General features: G+C 44.6%; 1 long non-coding RNA gene across 2 annotated transcripts in view; it reads right to left on the reverse strand.

Annotated features, from left to right (window-relative positions):
• Positions 1–777: 777 nt before the first annotated feature.
• The window catches only part of LOC102147519 (uncharacterized), a 107,629-nt gene continuing 81,044 nt past the window's right edge, over positions 778–27,362 (reverse strand). Inside the window, exons 3-5 of one of the 2 annotated variants that reach the window (XR_002806934.2) lie at positions 2,100–2,201; positions 1,495–1,643; positions 778–1,119 (exon numbers count right to left, since the gene is read on the reverse strand). This is a non-coding gene — a long non-coding RNA (uncharacterized lncRNA). The remainder of the gene's footprint in view (positions 1,120–1,494; positions 1,644–2,099; positions 2,202–27,362) is intronic. The other variant, XR_002806936.2, reaches the window with a different exon arrangement.

Raw genomic sequence — 27,362 nt, forward strand, 5'->3', positions numbered from 1 at the left:
TTTTCTCCCAAGAACCCTACTCCCTGCAGTCAATTGACCTGGACGGATACCTCCGTTCTCACTACCCTCTTGCTAAAAAATGTGGGACCCAGCGAGGAGCCAGTACTTGACCATCAACATAGGACAGAAGGCTGATTAGAGGCTCCCACTGGCCTTACCCTATAGCTGAATTGCCCTGGTGGAAGGTTCCTTGTGACTTGACTACCCTGGGCCTCATCCCTGACTCACGAAGCCTTGGCTGCAAACTAAGATGCGGTTAATTTATTGTAAGTTTTATTAGGCATATAAAAGGGAAGCAGGAGTGACTAGCCTTTCGTTGCTGGAGATAGATTTCATCCATGACTCAGAGCAGATTCCTCGCAGATTAAGCTTGTTAATTTCCCTCCCCGCCAACATTCTTCTCTGCAAGGCTGAAGCCAAAGCCACAGGCTCTCAACGGAAATGGATGGGATGAAAAGGGCTGCCTCCCCTCCCCCCCCCACTCCCAGACAACAGTTGCATTAACCACTTTGTCCTTTTAATTCACCTAATTACATGCAAGGAGAAAGCTGCTGCCTCGGAGGCTCCGCTCCTCCCTCTGGAGCCGATGCCACTGGGCCATTGCTTTGGGCTTTTTGTTGTCTTATTAGGGATGCTTTTGTTCACAGAGATGGTTAAAGCCATTTTCAGCAGCCAGCGAGATGAAGCAGTTTCAATAAGGGTACAATGTACTTGTTTAAATTACCTTTCAAAATGCTCAAAACCATTAAGGGGGAGGTGCTGCAAATAAAAGTTGGATTTTTTGTTATAATGTTTTACCCTAATAACAGCTTTTATTTTATTATAATCCATTAGTTGACAATATTATTCTATAGATTATTAGGCAGCAATTTTGTTATTTTATCACACTTTCAGCACTCACTCACCGGGCCAGGATCCACAAATCTCAGTATAATATGCTTTCAATTTTGTTAAAATCTCTATTTAACTGGTTTGGCTGCAGAACATCTTGGCAAATGTGTTTTTAATTTTGTTCTAATTAACTTGACAGTTGACAGAACTCGACAGTGGCGTGATGGCGTCCCCTTTTTCCAGGGTCCCTGCAGCTCCATTCCTGGGGTCCATTTTTTCTCTCCAGTCCTAACAAGAAAGATGTCAGAGGTAACACCCAGGAAAAGAGGCTTTCGTCTCTGTCAAAAGTACATGCAATTTTTTAAAAACCAATTAAAAGAATCTGGCTTTCCTCTTTATCCGTAAAAAGAAGGTCATTGGTTCTGTGGGGTTTTCAAAAGTGACTGTTCCTACAGATGTGGCTCATAAGAGATGCAATGAAGGCAAAGCAAGTGGCACGGGAGGATTTTTGTAGCACATATAGAAAGCCAGCCCTTTCCCAAAGAGATGCTATGAAAGAGGAGCCATGTTCCTTCTATTTCACCCCTGCTAGAGGAGGAAACAGCCTTCAGTTCTCTGCTTTTGGGGGTCAGCCCTGGGGATAGCAGCTTTAAGGGAACTTACTCTTGCTCTTTAAACAATTCCAAACTCTCTCTCTCTCATCCGGGGAATTTTGCTCTGGCCACCACCCTCCAGGTGCCATCTGCTTCCTTGCTCCCAGAATCCTGAGCTAGCATCTCAGAACCCAGCTCTTCCTTGACTCCAAGCAGCACCTAGACCACAAAGCAACAACTAGGTTTCTTTTGTTTTGCTGAAGAATAATGCCTTCCTGACATGGAGGTAAAGCGAACTTCTATAAAACGAATCCAATCTTCCCTACGACTTTCCTTATACCAAAAGACTTGGGCACCCAGGAGTCTTCATGGAAACTTTTGGTGATTCGAGGCTAGGTTCTTGAGTGAATATTCACAATTTGCAGTGATTTTGGGGTGCCAGCTTCTCCCCTCAGTTAGCTGCATCTTCCTTATGCTCTTGTGTGCTCTCTCTCTGCTTCCCTCCCTTTCTCAGATGTTACGAATTTTGCTCATAACTGGAAGTTCCCTGATTCCACATTTGTACTGCTCATCATGCTTCTTTTCAATTATGAAGGATGTCAGTCCTACCAGGACCCTGAGAGATGAACCACTACAACTCCGTCCTCACATCAATGACAAAAACTCATCACTCACCATCATACTAGCCAGCAAGGAGCAGGCTGAGATGGCACATAGGTCTTCTGACATCAAGTCCATGCTCATTCCCGAAAATTTCCTTGGAGAAGGTCTTAGGATCTGTCCAAAAAAATCAATATGGTCTTTTTTCTAGGCTTTAAATCTGAATTTTGAGTTTTCATTCTTATTTAAAACAAGAGTGTTGTTGCACAATTGTTTGGCATAGGCCATGAGACTAAAACAAAGCATTTGGTGTGCGTGTTTTAAAATGGTACCATGTTTCAAATAGACAAAGCATAAATGCCTTCACCAGTGATTTGCCAGCAGGAGCAATTTTCTTCCCCTGAGGACATTTGACAATGCCTGGGGACATTTTCAGTTGTCACAACCAGGGATGTGCTACTGGCATTTAGTGGGTTGAGGCTGGGGTGCTGCTAATCTTTCTACACTGTGCGGGACAGCCCCTATTCCACCCCCCACCACAAAGAACCAACCAGTCCAAACTGTCACTCTTGCTGAGGTGGACAAACCCTGTCTCACCTTCCCCTCAGGGACAGGAAAAAAGGACTAACTTGCAGGGAGGATGGGCTGGGCCAAGTCACCGAGGCCCCAGGGTCACGATGACAGCAGGACTGGAACCAATCTTATGCTGACATCATTCATTCTTTTTTGTCCTGCCTGGAGAGCAATCTGCTTTGTACCCACATTCCCCGCCTCGGCTACAGAACTTTCATGACCGCATCCATTCCCTCTGGCCTGCTTCCTCTTCTACTTGATGGAGGTAAATCGGGGTTATGGTGAGACAACCTACGTAAAGCACCTCTCCGGCACCAAGCCCGCTGTATGCACTCCCTGCACTGGAGCCACAATGATCTGATGATCACAAAGCTGCCTCCTAGCACTTTGGCCCAGGTAGGGGTGGCGAGGGTGTGAGTCTCGTGATCCAGCAGCTTTTTTTCTGAACAGCAAGAATATGTCCACTCAAATTCTTTAAGAATCTCATCCAGTTGCCCCAGTATGGGAAGAAGTTGGCAGACCGATGAGAATTTAGTGGGGAGAGGTGGCGGAGGGACATGAGCAGACGAGTCAGGAAAAGATGATGCCGTTCATGCGGATGTGTGTGCCAACTCCCTGCTCCCAGATTCCCCCAACTCAAACAGGCATCAGCAAGCTTTCAGAAGAACCGGCTCATGAACACAGGGCGAGATTTCTGCTTCCAGCCGCCTGCGTCCAGCCTGCAGCTGTGAGCAGTGACTCTGCAGAGCTGGGCAGAGGGCACGTTCGGAAACACGAGTTCATGCTTCCCTACCAAGGCCGCCTGGTGAACCTTGTCGCCAGGTGTGAGAACCACCGACGACGTCTGAAACCATGTTTTCTGATCAGAATACTAATTTGCACCATTAAATATCCAGCAGGCTATTAAATTGCTCAGTTCCCAATACTCCCCCCGTCCCATTTTATTTGCATTACACCTATGTATTCTCTGCAGGGTGGGGGTGTATGTGCAAGACCAATTTCAGAACTACGTTTCATTTAAAAAAAAATACATCTTTCTCAAATTAATGCCAAAGAGAAATAAAATGTTCTTCCGACACTTCGTCTCTGAAACTGCTCTCTGGCTCGTGACCATCTGTCAAGAATATATATTCTCCAAATTGCCCAGATTTTAACATCCAGCTTAGTTAAGCCACTCAAGTTTAACTAACACGCTGCTCCTTAAGGCAACACCACCAGCATAAGAGGAGTCTGAGTTCTTCACGAAGGTGTCCCATTTCTTCTGGAAGGTCACACAGTCCCGGGCGTTTCCTGTCCCAGCGTGGCCTCACAAGGTGGAGCCTCACACACCGCCATGGCCAGTAAACAGTCCTTTAGATACCTTCTCCATTGGGCCTCCACTTTACCAGCCAAAATTCAGTTTTGCTGGGAACATCATAGCAGGGCATGTGTTTGACCATTGAGCACCATGTGTGGCCATTAGAAAGAAAAGGAAAATCAATAGGGTTTCATTAAAACAGCGGGCAATCAGGGCCCAGCCCTGGCTTAATTACAGTTTCAGTAGCATTTGCTTTAATTGGAAAGAATAAAAGAAGTGAAGTGGAGTGAATGAAGAAATTAGCATATCTATCACTGTTGTCACATTGTACGGTGGCCTTAAAACACTGTTCGCTCTTTCGTATCTCTGAAGCGGTGCCGAACCCTGAAAAAAAAAAAAACCAGGAATGGCAAGTAACAAATCCTCAGACTATACCTTTGTGAAATTCTAATTAAAGTCTTTTATAATCTTTGCAAGGCATTTTTAAAAATAGGTTAGATATGCTAGATACACTTTGCAACGTCTGTTAATTATGCCAGCGTGGCTCCATGTAGGCAAGAACCACAGTCATCTTGTGCCAGGGACGTAAGGCGGCTCTGAGCTGGCTTCGGCAGCCCAGAGAAGACAGAGAGCCTGGTTCCTGCCTAGACGGTGGGTCCCAAGGGCAGCTTCTGCCAAATGGACTTCTTTCTGCTTGCTAGACTTCCAGCAGTCGCAGACACAGGAAATGTCAGAGCCCGAGGTCCTTAGGCACTGACTAGTCCAAGGCCGACCCACATTTTACAGATGGGGAAACTGAGGCCCATGGTCCCCCGAGTAGGATAGCGTAGAGCAAGGACTTTTTCCCAGCCCTGATTTTTGGAAAAGTCCAGTCTTGTATCTACTCTCTCATAATATTTCATCTGGTAGCATCTCAGGAAAACCTTTCCTTTTGAAAGAAAACATTGTCATAAGGGATTAAATTTCATTCACTAGGACTCAAACATTCTCTTTCATACCATGCAGCCCAGAAAATATTTTCACGTCTCACCTGGTGTGTTATGTTTAATACAGAGGCTCCTCCTTTGGGAATGGTTAACGGGTTAAAATGGGTCTATGACCATGAGATTGGGGAGGATGCGGCCAAGGAAAGGTTTTCAAGACCACATGCACTGTGGAAGGAACAGAGGAACTGGAGGCAGAGCCGACCATCTTTCTGGCTTGGATTCTGGAAAGAAATGCGAAATGCCTCATGACCCCATGAATCTCATGGAGGTAACAGAGATGGCTAATAATCAAAGCTTCCATTTTGTGACAGCCCATTTTGTACCGGGTCCTCACATGGAGAGTCTATTGTCCCCACTTTAAAGATGAAGAGACTGAGGCACAAGGAGGTTGTTACTTGCCCGTGGTCAAATGAGCCATGAGCTGGGGTGTGAACTCAAGATCATTTCCAAAGGGCTTCTTCCACCTGCTCCATGGCCCATCAAGGCAAAGGGCCAATTCCAGGGCAGAAAAAGAGAAGACCTGCGTGCCCCATGCGGTGAGTTCCTTCTCTTCTGGCAAACACCTGGCCTGGAGGGAGGGCCAGGCAGACTCGCTGGTGAGGCTTCAGGCCCAGGCTGGGTTCTTCTGAAAATTTACCCAGAGCAGGTGCTTCCTCTGAGACCACTAAGGACGGGCACTCTTCTTTGGTGACAAGCCCCCAGAACAGCAGCTCATTGTGCAGGCGAGGAGAAGGCACTGTGTGGCCAGGGTGCACGGCCACCTCGGAGGTCAGAGGGAAATGGCCGGGGGACAGTGGAGAGAGCTCCATGCAGAAAATTACAGAGAGGAAACGATTCATTGTCCCTTCACCAAGTGGCCATCGGGAAGTGCATGATTGGCTTCTCACTAGAGCGTGGCAGACCCCGTCCTGGGTCAATCCTCAGGCCTCAGGGCCAACCCCCTCTGCAGGCCAGAGGCTGTGGGGCACAGCAGGTCCCGAGAGCGGCAGGCACAAGCCGAGCACAGGAAGCGCTTTAACCCTCCATGCCCAGGGAGGGACGAGAGATGCGCTTCACACACAGGCATGTCCGAACCACCCAGATAAATGGGTGGTCAGGGGCCAGCTGGAGCAAGAGGCCTCCAGACACCGGGGCCTAGTTTGGGTTGGTGCAAGGCTGGAGCGCCTGGAACTGCTCTCTGACTCATCTGCCTCCAGCATCAGACTCTTTCTGGGTTGTTTTGAGCTCTTGGTCCTGGCTGGGGGGCAGGCATATCACTGCCTCCAAAAACAGTTATGGGAGGAGCAAAAGGCATCATCCACTCTCCACAAATGACAAGAGGAACTCCCTCGGCTGAGAGGAGCTCCCACTGGCCTGGCTGCTGGGCATCCTGGTGAGGACCATGGGACGTAGGTCATGTGGGCCGCTGAGAGGTGTCCGATGTAGCCCAGCTCCCCGAAAGGACCCTGCAGCCTGCTCGAGGAGACAGAGGCCCACTCTCAGTTGTGTGCCGCAGGAGAAGGCAGAGGCTGGACACTTCCTGAGTGACTGCGACCCCCAGGCACACCCCATGCTCAGTCCCCTGTTGTCCTCACCACTCTTCGGGAGCAGAGAGAAGGCCTGGCCCCAGCTTTGCAACATCTGGAGCTGGAGCAAGCGCCCCTGCTCCAGGCCTGGGTTTTCTCATCTGTCTTCTAACCCATCCCTCCCCCATGACAACTTCTGCGTCTGCGACCTGAGGCATTAGTAGCCGCATCCCTTCAGTGATCAGCACTCAGACCAGGAGGACAGCAAATAGGAAAGAAAGAGGCAAACTCACTGCAGGGCACAGACAATCGATACAGGAGCCTGGGTGTGGCTGGGGCACTCAGAAACCCGGGCTCTGCCAACAGGGCCAGCGTCCCCATTCCCACAAGGGGCTGCTCGGAGCCAAGGGTGGGCACATGACAAACTTCCCAACAACCACGGTGGCTGCAGCAAATGGAGCCAACACTCTCTGAGCCCCTGATCTGTTCAGGGCCCTGTTCTAAGCCTCTCTGTGCACGACCTCCGTCCTGCGTAATGGGGCTGCCAAAGATGAGGGTGAAGAACTCGCCCTGAGAGCCACGGCTGGTAATTGGCTGAGCCAGATGCAGGCAGGCACACCCAGAGCTCTACTCTCAGTCCTGTTCCCTTAGTGTCCACACCGCCTCTTGTCCTGCCAGCCCACGCATGGCTTCAGCATCCTGGTGTGGGAATAAGTTGACGCCTTGGTGGGAAAAGTCAAAGGTCAAGGAATGATGGGAGCTCTACAAGACCAGAAATGCCCACAACGCTGCCTGCCCTTCGACCCCATGTTCAACTCTGTGTTGTTTTGTTTCGCTATTTCTTACAGAACATAGGCACCAATGCCCTACTCTGGAAAGGCAGTTTTGCCAAGTGGTTAAGCCCACAAGTTTTGGATTCAGTTGACAGCCTGAGTTCAAATCCCAGCCCTCCAGCTTCACAGGATCACGAGCAATCGACTCCACCCGGGCGTCATACAAGTTCCTCCCCTGTAAGGCGGGGACCGCGGCACGGCCCTCTCAGGCTGCCTGCAGAATTCAGAGAGGGAGTGTGTGTGCAGTGCTCCTGAGGGGGCCACTGAGACTTGGGCTGCAGCCATCCTGCTTAGCCTTGGGTGCCCTGGGGTAGCACGCACAGTGCCTGGCATGGCAGATGGTGCCACTGGGCAAAAGAACATTGAGTTCCCATAGGGGACTGTGTGAGTGTCCCAGCACTGCCACCCGGTGACCTGGGCAAGTCCCTCCTCCCTGGGCCTTCTGGGCCTCAGCTTCCCATCTTTACAAGGTGGAGGTGGAGCTTATCAATGACGGGGTCTCTCCCGCATCTAACACTCTCTCACTCTAAGGGGATGGAAGAATCGCAGGTCACACACACGAAGGTGAGGAAGGGTCCCCTCCATGTTCAGCCGCTTTCCACCCTGTTCACACGCTGCTTCCAAAGCATCGATGGACCCACCTCCTGGGGCTGCATCCTGCCCTTTCCCGCAAGAGGTGAGGGTCTTTGAGAGGAGACTCATCTCCGCGCAACTGAAATGCAGCCGCCACCATTAACTAGAACAAACACAGCCCTGTGCAGGCTGGGCCAGGGCGCGCATTCACCGCCGTGGTAATTAGAGGGGGAAATATCCTTCGTGCGGCTTAGCGGCAGAAAACCATTTTCATTGAAAATATACATTTTGTAATTGTAAATGGAAAGATTACCTGTAATAGCGGTAACAGACCCATTTCCTAATAAGATGAACACTATAGCTGATGAGTGAAGCATCTGTATGTAGCTACGTACACCATTTCTGTACTGCAGGCTGCCAATTTGTTTCAGCGGCGAAAAGCGTGATTTAGTGTTTGTAGCATTACCATCTGTTGTCGTTATTACAGAAATTATATATAAACCAGTTAGTAAACACTTTGCCGAGTTGTCTGTTGTTTTGATAATCACCCATAATAACATCTAGCATCAATATGGTCTTTAAACCCGATTTGGGAGTTAATGGAATAAGAGGAGGCAGTCTGTATATGCACCGGGGTAATGTCATTAGGAATGTTTGTGAAGAACAAATTAAATCAGTTGTAAATTGTGCTCTCAAGTCAGCCAGAAAACCAGTCTTGTTCAGGAGAAGGGATTTATATTTTAACCTCGTGCAGAAAATGCACTTACGCAGATTAAAATAAAATAGGGACTTCGCCGATGGATGGAAGTGGTAATTGCCAGCGCCTTAATGGCTTCCTGTTGGCTGTGTCATGCAGTGGGCACAGCTATTTTAAAAGTTAACCGGCACTCGGGGTCATACTTTCACTGATTCAGTCATTAAACCAGGCTAGACATGTCACTAAATGGCTGATTATTCAAATGATGAACCTGCTCCATGGTTCCCCGGTGTCGTCTTTCGAACGTGGGGATTTTCAGGGATGGTTCTCATAAAATCGAGATAAGTTGGATTCAAGTATGAGTCAATGGCGGCACCGGGCTGGGGCCTGGCCCAGGTGGGGCGGCTGAGGGGTGTCCCGCCTGCTGTCTCAGACGTGTGGGGGCGGGCAGACAGCCACGGCGGCTCCACCTGGTTGCTTGGACGTCTCTAGAGTTCCAGGAGAAGAGTTGATTTGTGGATGTGACCAAAGGGGAGCCATCTTTAAACAAAGAAATGCCATGGAGGGCAAGAAGCAGACAGAGGCAGTGTGAGGGGATCCATAACTCCATCGTCAGACTATCGGCCACGTCATCGCTGGCCAGGTTATGCCGCCAGGAGGCAGTGGAGGGCACTGGATCCCACGCCTGTCTCCAGAGCTCTGCTCTTTGCTGATCCACAGTACTTCCTCTCACCCAGAGAGCATTTTCAAGGCCTTTCTCTTGTACATTCTAATGATATCCCTGGGAAACATTTCATTAATACTCCCATTTTACAGGTAAGCAGATTGAGGCTCAGAGAGGCTCAGGCTTGTGTGAGTGAGACTACATAGCTGGCAAGAGGGGTGAGAACAGAATGCAGGTCTCAGTGGCACTGGAAATCTTTCCACGGCATTGAGCAGCTGAGCAGGTGGAACCAAAAATGGACATTTACCTAGGCGCTCAGAAGTCAAGAACATCCCTGTATGGAGTGTGCGTGGTGGGGATAACAGGAAGGATGGCAAGACCAGCTCTAAAGGCCAGTCTGCTGACCTAGGAGCTAATGCAACTGGCAGCTGCAGAAGCTGGCTTTGTGGCAAGCTGGGAAGAGGCAGGAAGAAGTCCTCTGACAAGTGCTATCCCCATCACAGAGACAAAGGGGACTAGGAAATTGTAGTTAAGGCCATAGGCAGTGCTGAGCCATCCAAAGGACTGGCCAGATGCCAAGCCTCTGGCCACACTTAGCTGGGAGCACACAAGCCTAGTGCAATGTGTTCTGAAGAGCAGACATATATGACTGACCATCCTTAAGATGACTTTCAACGGTCCACGTTATAAACTCATTTTTACCTTATTTATTTTAATGCTTATTAGTAAAAATATAAACAGCACATCACAGCCACTGTGCAAAACAAATATGGCTTTAAAGGAAATCTTTTAGAAAGTCCTAAGTACAAGTAGTAAGCCTATCTTAAATATTAAGTAGGCAGCAGTACGGATGATACATAGACACAGCAACAGCCATAAGGAGAACGACTGAGCCTTGGGATTGGGGGTTGGTCTTAAGCTCTCCAAATTTATTTTGCTCGTGTCTGGGCTGGTGAGGACAGTAACCGAGCCATCAGAACAGCTGCAGTGCTGCAGACGCTCAGCAAACAAGGGCCAGTCACAAAAACAAAAGGACCCCAGTCTTTCTCCCAAGAGCGCCCAAGAGACGTGAGCTCAAAACTCAGCGTCCTGTGTCAGGACATATTTGATCAACAATCTCAGGATGGGAAAACACCGAGAGGCAAAGCCCACCAGGGCCACCATCCTGAGGCCAATAAATGTGGTGTTCATCCCAGGAGGGGAGGGTCCCCTGGGGCCAGATGTGGCCCCTGGATGCTCTAGTCCAAGCCTGGGTGTTTTTGGTTTTAGGTTTTTGTTTGTTTTAATAAATGAGGGATCCGAGGTCTAGAAGAGTCCAGGCACTTGTTCAAGGCCACACAGCAAGTTAGTGCCAGAGGCAAGATGAGATGTCCCCTGGCTGAGCACCATTATTGCTTTACGACGTGCCAGGCCCTGTGCTCTCTGCTTTTCATAAATCATCATGTTGAATCACCACAACCAGACTCCAAGGTGAGTACCATCATCATCATCTCCATGGTCTACACCGGGAGGCTGAGGCATAGAGAGGGCTAGCCACTGGTCCATAGTCACACAGCTAGAACACTGCAACAGCCAGCACAGCTAAGCAGTCTGACCCCCGATGAAGAGCCGTGTTCTTAATCAGTCTACTACACCAGGGGTCGGCCAACTCCAGCCTAAGGGCCAAATCCCGCCTGCTGCCTGTTTGTAGTGGCTGGTGAGCTAAGGACTGTTATTATATCTGTACACGGTTGGAAAGAAAATAAAAAGAATATTCTGTGACATGTAAAAATTACACGAAATTCAAATTTCCATGTCCATAAATAAAGTTTTATTGGAATACTGCCATGCTCACTCATTTGAATGTGGTCTGTGTCTGCTTTCGTACTAAAATGGCAGAGTTGAGTGGCGACAGAGACCGTAAGGCCACAAAGCTTGAACATTCCCTACCCGGCCCTTTCGAGAGAAAGTTTGCTGACCCCTGCACTACACTGCCTTGGTTTTTTTATTTTTTTATTTTTTTCCCTTTTTCTCCCCAAAGCCCCCCGGCACACAGTTGTATATACTTTGTTGTGGGTCCTTCTAGTTGTGGCATGTGGGACGCTGCCTCAGCGTGGTCTGATGAGCAGTGCCATGTCCGCACCCAGGATTCGAACCAACGAAACACTGGGCCGCCTGCAGCGGAGCGCGCGAACTTAACCACTCGGCCACGGGGCCGGCCCCTGCACTACACTGCCTTGGAAGTTCTGTAAACAAAGTGAAGAAGGGAAAAAGGAAGTGCATTTGTCTCTGGAGCATCATCCCAGGAGAATAAAGGAGTGGGGAATGAAAGGAAGGAAGAAACAAAAGGACGGAGGAAGAAAGAACCGTCCGCGTTGACAAGACAAGAAGGCTGATGTGGACGTGCAGCTTCTAAAACAGAGATTCCAAAGGGACAGGGAGAAGGGGATCTCTGGCTTGGAAATACCTCTTTCCCCCAGCTGGGGCCAGGGTGATGATGACCAGGGTGGGAGTCCATACCCCAGTGACACCAGGACGGGGCACTGTTGACACTGGGGTACTGTAGAAACACTTCAGGTGCTCGAATATTTTTCATAAATTCATGTAATTATTTTAATTAAAAATCTTTAAAATATTAATGGGGGAGGGGGATCGAAAGCAGAGTTAATTATCGCAGCTCTGCTCACCACATGTACTTAAGACTCCGTCGGCTTTTCCATTAGGAACCGCTGCTTTTCAGGGGGGTTATAATTCAACCAAATAGATTGGCCACAGGCTGAAGCTTGACACGCAAGTTTGCAAGGTGGGAATTAATTGTTTAATTGATTTGAATATTCAAGGCTTATACATAGAGGGAAAAAAATCATTTGTTGTCATTGCAGGGAGGGTTGGCCTGAAGACATCTGCCTTTTCGTGGCTCACTGGTCATCACTGCCCCTATTAAAACCCCACCATCCATCATCACAGTTCAAAAATACATCCCTATGTAAGGCTTCGCACCAAAAGGTTCAAAGTACCTTGTTTAGCTCTTAAATACGTGCCTGAAGTTCCCCCTCAAATGAGCTTCATTAATCTGGAAAGGAGAGGGTTTTGCCTGTTCATGAGAATGTGTTTTAAAATCAGCCTTTCGTTTCTGGTGCCTTCAATATACAACCGACTGCAATCGCGGGCTCCCCTTCCCTTGGCTGAAATCCGATCATTAAACCAACTTCACTATTAGGGGGAATATCTGGCTGGAAAATGCATTTTATCCCCGAAGAATATGCCATATTAGTGAGAAAATTACTCTAAATGGGAACAAAGCTGACAACTGCTGCTTGCAGACTAATGGCCTAGTGTATACATCGTACCCGAAAAGCATGTCATCACCCAGCTGTTGAGCAAATCGCTGACGTGAGATTCTGGTTGGCAGAAATGGGACATTATGGATGTTGAAAGGTGTTAGGGATTTTGGTGAGTGTCTCCCCGCTCCTCTTACTTAAAGCTAACGGACCTGGGATCCGCATAACCCGAAAACCCAGGCGAGCCCAACGGCGTGACTGTGTCCATGTGGCCGCCAGCAGGTTGAAGTTCATCTATTCTTGCTTCTTCCATACATAGGATTCTTCAGCAGCCATTTAATGCAAAATCGCATCCTGTGAATGGCAGAATATTTCCTCACCTGCTGGAGAGTTGTTTATTTCAACCTATTTAGGGACTTCGAGGATGCCCTGGAGCCCCACAGACGACACGAGAGGTCAGGGCAATGACTCCTTTTTCAAGAAGGAAAAAGTTGTATCATTGCATTGTGCCCTAAACGCAGTGGCTGGGAGGAGGGAACGAAGAATAGGACCCTAAGACATCCTCAAGATCAAAATGTGAATGCTGTAAGGAGAGAAAAAATACATTTGTTTCATTTTCAACCCCTGATAGCATCTTCCTCGTGAGAACAGATTCAAATTTAGGACTATTTTCTGTTCTTATTAAGGAGAAAGTGGTATCAATTTTAATAAAGTCCTGGAACACTAGTTAACAGAATGCATTTTCCATCCACCTACAAACATAGCGGAACTCATGTCAGTGACTCAGAACATTCAAATAAAGTGCCCCCCGCGCTCTGGGTCCCCTGACGGATCATCTGGAAGGGACGGTGCCTGAACAATGCTAACCATTAGAACTCGATGCTTCTTTTTGTGTGCTTCTTCAGATCTCCTAATTCAGATATTATTTCTCATCAATTTTTATTACAGCGTAATTCATTTAATGAGATTGTGTCTTTTGAAAGCATTTGGCGATAGGATCTCTTACTGAAAATTCATGACCAAGAACATTGAAATTTGGATCGGTAATGTTCATGAACCGTAGGATAGTTCTCCATAGGCTGAAACACCTATACATTGAACTAAAAAGACAGGTAAGTGGACTGGGCCAAAAAGCTAGGGAGAAGAGAATCGCCGCCATGCACGGAACGGCGGGGTGAGGGGTTACCAGCTACTCCTCAAAGAACTCACATGGCTCCCCAAACAGGAGCAGCCCGTGCCTCCGAGGAAGTACCATTTCTGCTCGTCTCCCTGCCCACATGCAGCTCTGGGTGCCAGGAACAAGCGTTTTGCCTGCATCGGCCCTGAGATTAGAGATATAGATATCAGAATCCTCAAGTTCAAAGCTTCACCTCCTTTCAGTCACGTAAAGAACGTACTCATTCTGTTTGAAAGGCTGAAGTTTCACGTCTGTCTTAAGAAACCCTGAAACAAGAGCTATGTTTGTGATCATGCGGTATTTAAGCAAACAGCAAGTTTGAGATAATTACTCAGCTTACACTTAACTCATTTTTATTATTCTAGGCATTGCAAAGGCTCAAAGAGCACGCAGGAGAGAGAGATTCTACAGGAGAAGATAACTAGTAATGCAAAGCAATATTTCATAGGACGTTCAAGCTAGAAGGAGGCTTGGAGGTTATTTTGTCTAATGTGCCCATTTTACAGATGAGGAATCAGATCCAAAGAAGTGAAGTGACTCGCTGGTTTGTGACAGAATTGGAGCCACAGCTGTTTCATTGATCACATATTTATTACGTTATACATACACCAATATAATTATTACTGTGTGCCATATGTTGCACTTCGATTCCCATAAGAGTCTTTGAAACAACCTTACAAGGTAGGGAGTATTATTCTCCCAATTCACAGGTGAGGAAACTGAGGCTCAGAGCGTTAAGTCATTTGCCCGAGGCCGCACAATTAGTGTTAGAGCTGCCCAGAGTCCGACCCAGCTCTGTCTCTTTCCAGAGCTCCATCTCCCCCATTCGGCTCTGCAAAACCAAAGCAGCAAGTGTGTCGTATGCCCCTCATCTGTGCGGGAAACGCTAACTCATCTGTAAAGACTCACTGAGTGGATCCCGTCTTCTGTGCAGCCTCTCTCGAGCCCCAGCACAGGTGGTCCTCTCTCTGCAGCTGCCCTCTGGATTCATGTCTCTGTGCCCCACACCAGGTCCTGCCTCCTGCCCTCCCCGCCTGCAGCACAGGGCTTGACACACAGCAGGTGCCCAGAAAATATCAATCAAATGAATCCAGTGGATCTGCCAAATCCAAACCCCAGTGCCACTCCGTTCTGGTGGCACAGAGCTTCCCTTGCCTTTGTGTTCCAGCAGGACCTTCCACCCACTCGGCACCCCAGGTAGATGGGAGGTTGAGACAGGCTCTCTGGATTTCTTTCATTCGTGGCCCTCAGGGGACATGGGCTAGTCTGTCTCGTCACTCCCCCAGCAACACACACAGAGCCACTAGAAACCAAACCACCTGCTCCAGGAGACTCTCTTCTCCTGTCCCCCTCCTCTCCTCTCTCTGGACCCCGCTCCCTTCTTCTTTCCAGCCTCTGATACACACTGGTGTCAGCCCTCACTCATCTCTATCTGTTTCCATGTCAGGAGGAAGGAAGGGGCCCAGCAGAGAGAGGAAGGAGCTCTTTGGAGCCTACAGTTGGCACGTCTGCCAGACAACTGGATTTTAACACTGCTGAGATGGCCTTCCCGCAGCGCGTCTCTTGAGTACCGTGATGTATCTCGCTCCACCTTGAGCAGCATTACCAAACGCCCCTTTTGTGGGTTCCCAGGAAGGGAGTGTATGTGTTCTGGGGGAAGGGGTATGGCAAGCAGGAAATACCATCTTTCCACTTAATGAAACTGGCCACTAACAAAAGCAATTTAACGGCACAACTTTGATCTGTTGCACTTTAAAAAAAAAAACAAAATTTTAGTTTGATGTAGTCCCATTTGTTCATTTTTTCTTTTGTTTCCCTTGCCTGGTCAGACATGGGACTTGAAAATATGCTACTCAGACCAATGTCATAGAGCGTATTGCCTATGTTTTCTTCTAGAAGTCTCATGGTTTCGGGTTTTACATTCAAGTCTTTAATCCATTTTGAGTTGATTTTTGTGCATGGTGTAAGGGAATGGTCTGCTTTCATTTTTTTGCATGTGGCTGTCCAGTTTTCCCAACATCAAACTAAAAAGTTTCTGCACAGCAAAGGAAACCATCAACCAAATGGAAAGACAACCTAACAATTGGGAGAAGATATTTGCAAACCATATATCAGATAAGGGGTTAATATCCAAAATATGCAAAGAACTCATACAGCTCAACAACAAAAAAAACCAACAATCCAATTAGAAAATGGGCAAAAGATCTGAACAGAGATTTCTCCAAAGAAGAAATACAGATGGCCAACAGGCATATGAAAAGATGCTCAACATCATTAGCTATCAGGGAAATGCAAATCAAAACTACAATGAGGTATCACCTCACTCCAGTCAGAATGGCTATAATTAACAAGACAGGAAACAACAAATGTTGGAGAGGGTGTGGAGAGAAGGGAACCCTTGCTCACTGCTGGTGGCAGTGCAAACTGGTGCAGCCACTATGGAAAGCAGTTTGGAGTATCCTCAGAAAATTAAGGATAGATCTACCATATGATCCAGCTATTCCACTGCTGGGTATTTATCCAAAGAACTTGAAAACACAAAGGCATACAGATACTTGCACCCCTATGTTCACTGCGGCATTATACACAATAGCCAAGACTTGGAAGCAACCTAGGTGCCCATCAAGGGATGAATGGATAAAGAAGATGTGGTATTTATACATGATGGACTACTACTCAGACATAAGAAATGATGAAATCCAGCCATTTGTGACAACATGGATGGACCTTGAGGGTATTATGCTGAGTGAAATAAGTCAGAGGGAGAAAGTCAAATACCGTATGATCTCACTCATGAGTAGAAGATAAAAACGACAAAAAAAAAACCACATAGCATTGGAGATTGGACTGGTGGTTACCATTGGGGAAGGGGGGACGGGGGGAGGGCAAAAGGGGTGATTAGGGTCACATGTGAGGGGATGCACTATAATTAGTGTTCGGGTGGTGAACATGATGTAATGTATCCAGAATTTGAAATATGATGTACATCCGAAAAAAATAAAAATTAAAAAAAAATTTTAGAAAAATAACTTATTCTTGGGTTTCAAGCAAACTAAATGCTGTTACTCTCCATGGTGATAAATCATCTCCTGAAAATTCCAGCAGATCCGGAGTACATATGGAAGTGCCTACTTTCAGCAGTCACGGGGAAATGGAGAGCTCCTGAGAATATGAAATTCTAATATCAGCATCTCACCAATTTGTTCAAGTATCGAAATACAATAAAGACGTTATGCTCAAACTACCAAAAGTGTAATTGATTCTTTTTTTTTCCCAATAATTCAGATCACAGTTCAAAACTTGCCATTCCTCCAGTTTACCACTGTTATCAACACCACAAAACCCTGGATCTGGAATTTTTTTAAAGCTCTTGTGTATTGAATACCTGCCTGTGCCAGCCTTAGTTTCATCCATTCAATGAGCATTGTTGACTTTATCATCCAAAGTTCTGAGGGGGAAGGACCATCAGCCTATTTTACAGATGCTGAGCCTGGGTTCAAGTCAAATAAATTGCCCAGGTGTACACAGCTCCATGATGGTAACATCAGGATCCTAATCCAGGTCTGTCTACACCCCTTCCAATCCCACTCTGTCTCCTTAGAATAAGCTGGGGTTTGGGGTGAACCCATGTCCACTCCGACACATCCTGGGATACTGATGTTTTGCTACTGTGGGGGAGTTTTTGCTTTGTTTTAATAAATCTTCATCAGCCTGCCCATCTGTCCCTTTTGCTCATTCACGTCTTGTTCTCACTTCTCCTGTCTTTCCTAGGGTACCAAGAGCTTTCTGGCTTTTGAGACTCTAGGTGAACAGCCTAGGGTCACAGCCACCTGCTGGTGACAAGAAATGTGGTGAAGCCAAAGGCACTCATGGCACCTCCCTGAGATTGCACTTTTCTACCAAATAACTAAGACAAACCCCAAGCCCCTGACCTGAGAAGCCCACCAAGGACCCATAGCATTAGCATAAATAAGAATAAAGGAACTGCAGAGACATGACGGAAAGGGTCAGCCACAGCGGTAATTAGAAAATGCAAATTGCAAAGCTGAGAATATGACTTTTGCCTATCAAATTAGTAAAAAATCTCCTAAATAAAAGCGCTGCATGCCGAAGAGGGTGTGATAAAATTTCGTACTTTGCTGGTGGGAAAATAAATTGGTACACCTCTCAGAAAACAACTTTGCAATACATACAAGAACCTTAAGAACGTCCACCTTTTGAATTAACAGTTCCTTTGGGGGCTCTAACCCAACCAAACAGTCTGAAATTTTAAAAAAGCTTCATTTACAACATTGTTTAGTGAAATAATATTTATAGCAGCATATTTACATAAAACATGAAATAACCCCAAGCCACAATAATAGACAATGGTTAAGTAATTTACGGTACATACACATAAAAAAGAGAATAGGATAAAATACATACTAGGCAACCAGGAAAACTGTTACTACAAAATTGTGTGATTCAACTTTTTAAATTACATGTATTTATTACAAATATACACATAGAGGAAAACAGAGTGAAAAGAAAAAGAAATACATTCAAATCCTAACAGTGACATTCTCTAAGAAATTATATTACTTTTATTTCTTATGTTCTTCTTTCCTTATTTGACATTTTTACATTTTATTTTTATGGTGAAAAAAGAAATAAGCCTTTCACACTATGCTTACAGAGCACTTATGAGAACATGTACATAGCTGTGCTGTCATGTTAGTGGGAGAAAAACAGAAGGATAAAGAGAATATGATTTTGATTTTTGTATTTAAGAGAAAGAAAGACATCAAAATGGTATATTGGGTGGTATAATGGGTGATTATATTTCTTCTATTTTTCTGTATTTCCAAACTTTTATAAAATAGTGACACGATTTTCATAATTATTTTTAAAAATCTTTGTAATTTTGAAAAGTGGCTTTATTAATCATAGGCAGCCATAAAAATGAACTAAAAATGCTGCCTAGGTGGGTGTACCTGAGGAGGGCTCTGATCTGAGCCTGCTCCCTCTGTTTAAAAACAAAAACAAACACACAAAATGAGGCTAAGGAAGGTTAGAGAGATGTTAAAGACCTGTCAGCGAAAACTGAGCCTCTCTCCTCAGCTGGATCAGAAATTTTGAGAGAAAAGTGAAAAGGGAATAACTTTTTCACCATGCATACCTATGTCTGGAACCTTCTAAAATCCACAACCATGCCGATGCCACTCTCTAGGAGACCCTGGCAGGGCCATCAGACGGGGGATCATTTGCAGTGTGTGCCCGTCTGCCCGGGCCCTGGGGAGACACCTGCGGGCTGACAATTCTCACGGGAGCTGAGTGATAGGGCCTGGAATCACCCTTCCTCTCCCCAGTCAGAATGCAGGGTTTCCATCCCAAAGGGGAAGTTATTCTCCCACAAGGAGCAGGAAAATGCAATGGTCTGCAATGCAATGAAAGTGCTGTTAGCATAAGCGAGGTCTCCTGCCTGGGGCATTGCGGGCATTTCAGTACATGGCTCACTGACTATGGAGGGGGATTCACATGGAGGGGGAATAAAGATGGTAGCCTTCGTAGGAAAAGACACACAAACGTATTGGGGAAGAAAACAAAATAAAGCAAAATATTTTTTAAAAAAGGAAAGAAAAGGGGCCAGCCCAGTGGCATAGTGGTTAAATTCATATATGCTCCACTTAGGCTGCCCCAGCGTTCGCTAGTTTGGATTTCGGGCACAGACCAATACACGGCTCATCAAGCCATGCTGAGGTGCCATCCCACAGACAAAATAGGGAAGATTGGCAACAGATGTCAGCTCAAGGCCAATCTTCCTCACCAAAGGGAAAAAAAAGGAAAGAAAAGAAATTCCCTATTTCTTACTTTAGCAGGAGAATGAATCGTGTCTCCACGTGGCCCCAAATCCATCCTCCTCTCAGCTGGGGCCCCTCAGCCCAGCACACTGAGTCCCTGAACTCTTGACCCGAAGGGAGACATTGATTGGGGTTTACGCTGAGGAGTTACACCCAGAGGTCATTATGATGTCATCCTTATCTAATGTTGCACCAGGTTATTTTGCTTAAAAAATGAGTGAAGGTGGTCAAACGGTACAAACTCCCAGTTATAGAAGAAATTAGTCCTGGGGATGGAATGTACAGCTTGGTGACAATAGTGAATAATACTTTACGTATTTGAAAGTTGCTAAGACAGTAGATTTTGAAAATTCTCATCTCAAGAAAAAAATTTGTAACTATGCAAGTTGACAGATGTTAACTAGACTTATTGTGGTGATCATTTTGCATTATATACGCATATCAAATCATTATGTTGTACGCCTGAAATTAGTATAATGTTATATGTCGATTATGTCTCAATAAAAAAATTGAAATGAAAAGTAAAATGAAAAAACATTCTTACGATAGCAGCAAAGCAAAGTGCATTTCTGTCCGAATAAAGGCAGAGTGTTATAAACTGAGTGGTTGAGAGCGCAGACTCTGGAGCTCAAATCCAGCCTCTATCACCACCACCACACACACACACACACACACACACACCAGCTATGTGATGATTGGAGGCTGTTAACTTAGCCTCTTACTTTGAAATCCTCATCTTCAAAGTGTGGGTCACCACCTCTGGGGACCAGTTTGAGGACTGAATGTCATCAGGCTATGTAAGGCACTCATGTGTGTGCCCTACACATGGGCAGGACACGATAAACATCAGCTGGTTTGAGGGAATCCCACCTGGGACGTCTGCGTAAGGGCGTCCAAGAGAAGTTTGTCAACAGCCCTTGGGCTCACGGTCACACTCCTGAGGGCCTGACTTCTCAGCACCTTGAGTAAGGGGCAGGACAAATCAGCAGCCAAATAACTTCTCATCCAAACCAAAACAGTTGAGAGCGTGAAGCAGCACTATTAATATTAATCAGAGTAAAACGGACTATTCCAGACAAACCGAGACTGTGCTCGCCCGCACCACAATAACAGTTCCTGTGCTGCCAGAGAATGTTCCCAAAACACCACACACTGTAGTCTTTTAAGTCTCATAATAAGAGATTCATCGACTGAGTTAACCATTTACCACTCTCCTAGGACAAGAGCCCAGATGAAATGAGATACGGAGACATAAGGTGTTTTTGCATCTTTATTGAGGTGTAATTTACATATAACAAAATAACCCATATTAAGTGTACTGCTGAAGAAATTTTGATAAATGCATACACCCAAATAACCACCATCAAAATCAAAATACGGAATATTTTCTGAGAGGAGAGCGAAAGGGGTGGAGGGGCACATATGTATGGCGACGGATAAAAACTAGATCATTGGTGGTGCACGTGATGCAGTCCTACACAGAAACTGACATATAATAATGTACACCTGAAATTTACACAATGTTATAAGCCAATACGACCTCAATAAAATAATTAAGATAATATGGAACATTTTCATCATCCCAAAGAGTTTCCTCGTCACTTTGCAGTTGGTCTCCATACCAAGTCCGCCCCAGGCAACAACTGATCAGCTGTCACTATAGATTAGCTTTGCCTGTTCTAGAATTTCATATAAATGGAATCATACATTAGGTACTCTTTTGTGACTGGCTCCTTTTGTTCAGCATCATCCGTGTTGCATGTATCAGTAGTTCTTTCCTATTTATTGCTGAAAGTATTCCTTTGGGTGGATACAGCACAAATTGCTTATCTATTCACCCTTTATGGATATTCGTGGCTGTTATGAACAAAGCATCTGTGAACACTCTTGTACAAGCCTTCTTGTGGGCATATGTTTTCATTTCTTTTGCACAAATACCTAGGAGTGGAATTTGGAGTCATATGATGTATGTTTAACTTGAGAAGAAACTGTCAGGACGTTTTATAAAGGAGTTGTTCCATTTTTCACTCCCTCCAGAAACATGTGAGTTCCAGTTGCTTCCACATTCTCACCAATACTTAATATTGTCAGTCTTTTTAATTTTAGCGATTTTTAGTGAATGAGTAATGTATATAGTGATTTTAATTTGCATTTCCCTGATGAATATTGATACGTAGCTTCTTCTCATGCTCTTATTGGTCATTCATGTATCTTCAGTAGTCAAAGGTCTTTTCAAATATTTTTTTAAATTAAGTTGTTTGTCTTAGTATTGAGTCGTAAGAGTTCTTCGTATATTCCAGATACAAGATCTTTGTCAAATACATATACTGCAAGTATTTTCTGGCTGGGACTTTATTCATTTTCTTAACAGTGTTTTTCAAAGAGCAGAAGTTTTGAATTTTAATGAGGTTCAATTTATCAATTTTTTTATTTATGGTTTGTGGGGTTTTTTGTGGCCTATGAAGTTTTGCCTAATCTCATATCACAAAGTTCTTCTCATATTTTTTTCTAGATGTTTTATAATTTTAACCTTTACATTTAAGTCTGTAATCCATCTTGAGTTAATATTTGTTGTGCTATGAGTCAGGATCAAAGTTTGTTTTTTTCCACATGGATGTCAAGTTGTTCCAAAACCATTTGTTGAAAAAGACTATCCTTACCCCACTGAATCATTTTGGCATTTTTGTCAAATATCAGTTGTCCATAAATATGTAGGTGTATTTATGGACTCTCTATTCCACTGACCTATTTCTATACTCATGTGGATACTATAATCTCCTGTTTACCGTAGGCTTACTGTAATTAAATAACCTAAGTTCTCCAACTTTGTCCTTTTTTTTAATTGTTTTGGTTCATCAATTTCTAAAAGAAAGGCCTGTGAGATTTTGGTTGTGATTCCACTGAATCAGCAGATTCATTTGGGGAGAACTGACATCTTAACAACATTGAGTTTTCCTATCCACAACCGTGGTGTATCTCTCCATCTATTCAGTTTCTTTAATTTCTCAGCAATGTTCTGAGGTTTTCAGTAAACAAGTCTCTTACATATTCCACATCTGCCCCTAAGTATTTAGCGTGTTTGTGTCACTATAAAAGGTATTCTTTATTTAATTTTTTAATTGTTCACTGCTACTGTATAGAAGTGCAGGCCGACCTCAGAGAGATTGTGGGTTCAGTTCCAGACCACCGCAGTAAAGCAAATATCTCAATAAAGCAAGTCATGCGAATTTTTTGGTTTCCCAGTGCATACAGAAGTTATGTTTACATTACACTGCAGTCTATTAACTGTGCAATAGTATGGTCTTAAAAAAACAATATACGTACCTTAATTAAAAAATACTCTATTGCTAAAAAATGCTAACCATCATCTGAGGCTTCAGCAAGTTGTAATCGTTTTGCTGGTGGAGATATTGCATTATAAAAAATGCAATATCTTCGAAGTGCAATAAAGTGACATGCAATAAAATGAGGTACGCCTGTACTATTGATTTTTTAATAATAACCTCATGCCTACAACTTTACTATTAGTTCTAGTAGCTTTTCTTGTCAATTTCTTAGAATTTTCTGTATATATACAATCATGTTGTCTGCTAATAAAGATGGTTTTACTTCTTTTTTCACACTCTGATGCTTTTCTTTCTTTTTATTGTCTTATTGTACTAGCTAAGACCTCCATTACAATGTTGAATAGGAATGGTGAGAACAAACATCCTTGCTTTTTTTTCCTAATCTTACAAGAAAAGCATCCAGTCTTTTCCCATTATGTATGATATTCAAGGTAGGTTTTTCATAGATGCCTTTTAACAAATTGAAGAAGTTTCCTTCTGTTCCTAGTTAGCTGTGAGATTTTTTTGGAATCATAAATGAATGTGAATTTTTTTCAAATTATTTTTCAGTATCTACTGAGATGATCATATGGTCTGTCTACTTGATTCTGCTGAAATGGTGATTTACATTGATTGATTTTTCGTGGTAAACTAACCTTATTCCTGGTATGAACCCCACTTGATCATGATGCATTATCCCTTTTTTATATATTGCTGAATTCAATTTGCTAATATTTTGTTAAGGATTTTTGCATCTATATTCATGAAAGTTATTGAACTGTAGTTTTGGTTTTCGTTTTGTGATGTCTTTGTCTGGTTTTGTATTAGGGCGATGCTGGCTTCATGAGAGATCAATCTGGATAGTGAGAGTGGTAAGGGCAGAAACAGGGCAGGAAAAAAAGGTGGAATGAGCACATTTATCAAACGAGACAACCAACTCAATGGCCACATATGAATAACAACTTTATTGGTCTTAGTTACAAGTTCAATTTGAGTTAAAAAATACTAATTCAATATCAGACTGTTTTTACTTAAAAACAAAACAAAAAACCCCCATCCAGAACAAAGGAGGCAATAATTCCCTTCTCCTCTAAGATAGTCGAGTCTCTCCAAGGTCCAAAGTTCAGCTCTGCACACCACATTTCAAGACAAATCTGACTGGATTCCAAGGTACCACCATCAAGACGGCAAATTGCCTTGAAATTATGAAAGGATTAGAAATGTTTCACACGGCGAAAGGCGAGAGACTGGGGAGGAGGGACAGGCCAGCTGTCTTCAGGTTTGCGAAGGGCTGTCATGAGGGAAAGGAATGAAATTTGTTTCCTATGGCCCTCAAGGGTAGAACTAGGGACAACAGGTGGGTGTCGGGTCTCAGTTCACCATAAGGACTTTGTAACAACTACAGCCACCTCAAAACTCAGTCTCAGACATAGTAAGTTTCCCTTTACTGCCTGTGTCCACTGAGGAAAGGGTGGGTAAAGATGCTGTACAGGGGTTTTGAATCTGCTTTGGCTTAATTCTTCACAGGGTGCCCCCGCCCTGTTGCATCATGCCTGCTGGTTGCCCCTTGAGCAAAAGCTTTTCTGTGTAGCTTCTATGCTGTTTGCCAAGGAAAGAAAAATGGCCAAAATCCTTACAGCTGTGGTTGCCAAACACCAGGACTAATGCTTGATAAAGTTTTGGAGAATTTTTAAAAATAGAACAACCGAATCTGTTTTTCAAAAAGCCAAATTTCTCTAATTAAAGGATTCTCTAATTAAAGGATTCAAGATTATGAGCTTACCACTTTTTTTCTTTTGGTATTAAAGTGTCTTTTTTTTTTAAATGGAATGTTGGCGATACTAGATAATCTTGTTCTTACGTTTTTACCCAACAAAATTAAAAATTGGCAACTCTATCTCAAAACCTCTAACTTTTTTACAGTTAGTCCTTTGTGAAATAAAAAGTCTGCAGCAGCCCACCCAGCCAGGTCGCCGTGAGTACATTATACTTGGGTCAATCATCTTCACCCAGGCTAGATTCTCGTACAGTGCACTCCGCGGGGCGGTGGAAGAGTTGAGGCAGTTTTTGTCTAGACTTCAGCACATCTCTGAAATACCTAAAACTAAATACCTAAAACTAAATACCTAAAATCATTTTCACAGATTTATCAGTTCCTCAAAGGTAACCAACTTCTGATTTAATCTGAGGACATCGAAATTAGGTTTTCAAATGGATGGTTGAGTGATTGGACTATAATGACCTCTAAGGTCCCTCCCCAACCCTACAATTCTAGCCTCTGTGTTTTCGAGACCCCATACACGGAAGATTCTTGGGGCATGGACGATTGTCTGAGCCCGCTTAGGGGGCCCTGAACAGCCAGAAAACATCCATGAAGTCACTGAGACCCAAGGGTATAGAGGAGATTCATGCCAGATCCCTCTATCTTCACCATTTCACCTGCTCCAATCCCTGAACACTCCAACTCCAGTGAAATCTCTTAAGTTCCTAAAGCCAACTGAGCTCATTTCCAAACAAAAATTCTTGAAGGCTTCACTTATTAAGTCACAATTATTCTTACTCTACAAAAACGTTAAAAGGTAGTGCCATCAGCATGCAAATATTTGAGTTGCCAAGTCATGGGCTCCACTTAAATTCTTCTGAACACACTCAGACCCAGTTTGAAAATATGCTTTCAGCCTCCGCAGTGTAGATAAGTACAGCCAGTCCTGGGGAAGAAGGTTTCACCATGAGAATGCTTTAGACATTCTGGCCGGTTCTACTCTGAGACTACAGAGCAGCCGAGTAGCTATACAATGCGGCTTTTGTTCAAGTGGCAATTAGCAGAAATTATAGAACAGGGGTAATGTCATTGTGCAAAGGATTCAGCCGAAGTAGACACAGACCAGTTTTCATTAGACCAGCCAAAAGCTGGAGAACCCTCTTTCAAAAAATTAAACAAGCTCTCAGCCTATTTGCTCCAGTTATAACGATGCTGAGAAGCATGCTTCCTCTCACTTACAGATGGGACCTGGAGGACGCGCCGAGGGGGAGCTCTCTAAGTGTTGGGTCTTTGATTGACAAATGCATTCAAGGGCAAATTGCTGGTGTGATTTTATTCATTATTAGGAAAATGAAGGAACTGAATTGTGCTGTCTTGTAGCTCCTGTGCCAGTTATAATAGTATCTCGGCTTATTTTATTTTATCTTAAATCAGACATTAGAGTACGAGGATTCATTTTGGTCCCTATAGGGCAGGAGGGAAAGAGTCTGAAGAAGGAGATCAGGGTAAGAAGAGAGACATGCACACAGCGAGTCATAGAATCTCTGACTTGAGAGGTAGCTCGAGGCTCAGCTGGTCTACCAGTTGGTCCTAGTTCAGCCCTTTTATGGTCATTAAGAAATAAATCATTTTCCTTCATGTTCTTTAAGAGAATGATTGTGCTCAACCACCCCAAGTCTTCTCCAAACAGAACACTCAGTTGTTACTTGTTTCTGAGCTTCCAGACCCTTCACCATGCTCATCATTTCCTCTGGATGCTCCTGTCTCTCATCATCCCACCTAAGATATTGAAACTTAAGCTTGGGAAAGGAATGCCTAGAAGCCTCTGATAACCAGTGTCAGGGCTTTCCAGAGTCAACATTAGGAGGATGCCCTTGACTCTTCCAGTTTCACAAGGGAGATGCAGCAGGGACAATGCAGCCAACCATCACATTGTGTCTCAGAACGAGCTCCAGATTCTGTTGGACCTCAGGAGCGGGTGCTTCTTCCTAGTTGTCTTGTGCTCCAGTTAGTGTCTGTGAGCCATTGCAAAAAGCCCGCAGACTCAGGGCTCAAGAGCCTGGGCCCAAGAGCCAGCTCTGCCGACACTTTCCTGAGTGACTTTAGGGATGGCAGCCTGTGCCCTTGAGCCAGTCCCACCTTTGTCCCCCAGAGGGGCCCAACTCCTGGAGTTCCTAATGGGATAGGGACAACTGCAGAGTTATTTAGTGGGACTCAAGAACCCCTATACTTGTCTGGAGGCTAAATGAGAGGATAGCTATCCTCTGGAAAAATCTGATGCTCAAAGGGCGTCCTCGGGCTGGAAATGTTGGACCCACAGGGCAAGATGATTCCCAAGGTCCAAGGTCCCTTGCAGTTTAATACCCCATAGAAGGGGGACTCCCAATGGGAAGAGATGACTTTGCCAGGCCTACTCTGCCTCTAGAGGAGAACTTGGAAAATCTGCTACGTGGATGAAACCTTCCCACTTTGGGCATGAAGGTTTATTTTTTAAAAATTAAAATTAAAAATTCAAATTCAAATGTAAAATCTTAATTCTTAAAGGCATTTTCTGATGGTGATTCTTATTGAATCTGCCCAGGCAGAGCCCTTCATATTTTATCAAATCAAGTTCCTTTGGTCTCAACTTTTTTAAATGGTTTATTACAGTGGTAAAGAGCTTAAGTTTCGGAACCAAACAGACCTGAGTTTAAAACCTGACCTCCCTACTTACTCATCTGTGTGACCTCAGGCAAGTTACTTTAGCCTCTGAGCCTTAATTTTCTCACCTATTAAATGGGTGTAATAATCTGGGCTTCACAGCGGTGTGGTAAGAATTAAATGAGGGGCCAGCCTGGTGGAGCAG

Source organism: Equus caballus, chromosome 1 (genome assembly GCF_041296265.1).
Source record: "Equus caballus isolate H_3958 breed thoroughbred chromosome 1, TB-T2T, whole genome shotgun sequence".
Taxonomy (NCBI): domain Eukaryota; kingdom Metazoa; phylum Chordata; class Mammalia; order Perissodactyla; family Equidae; genus Equus; species Equus caballus.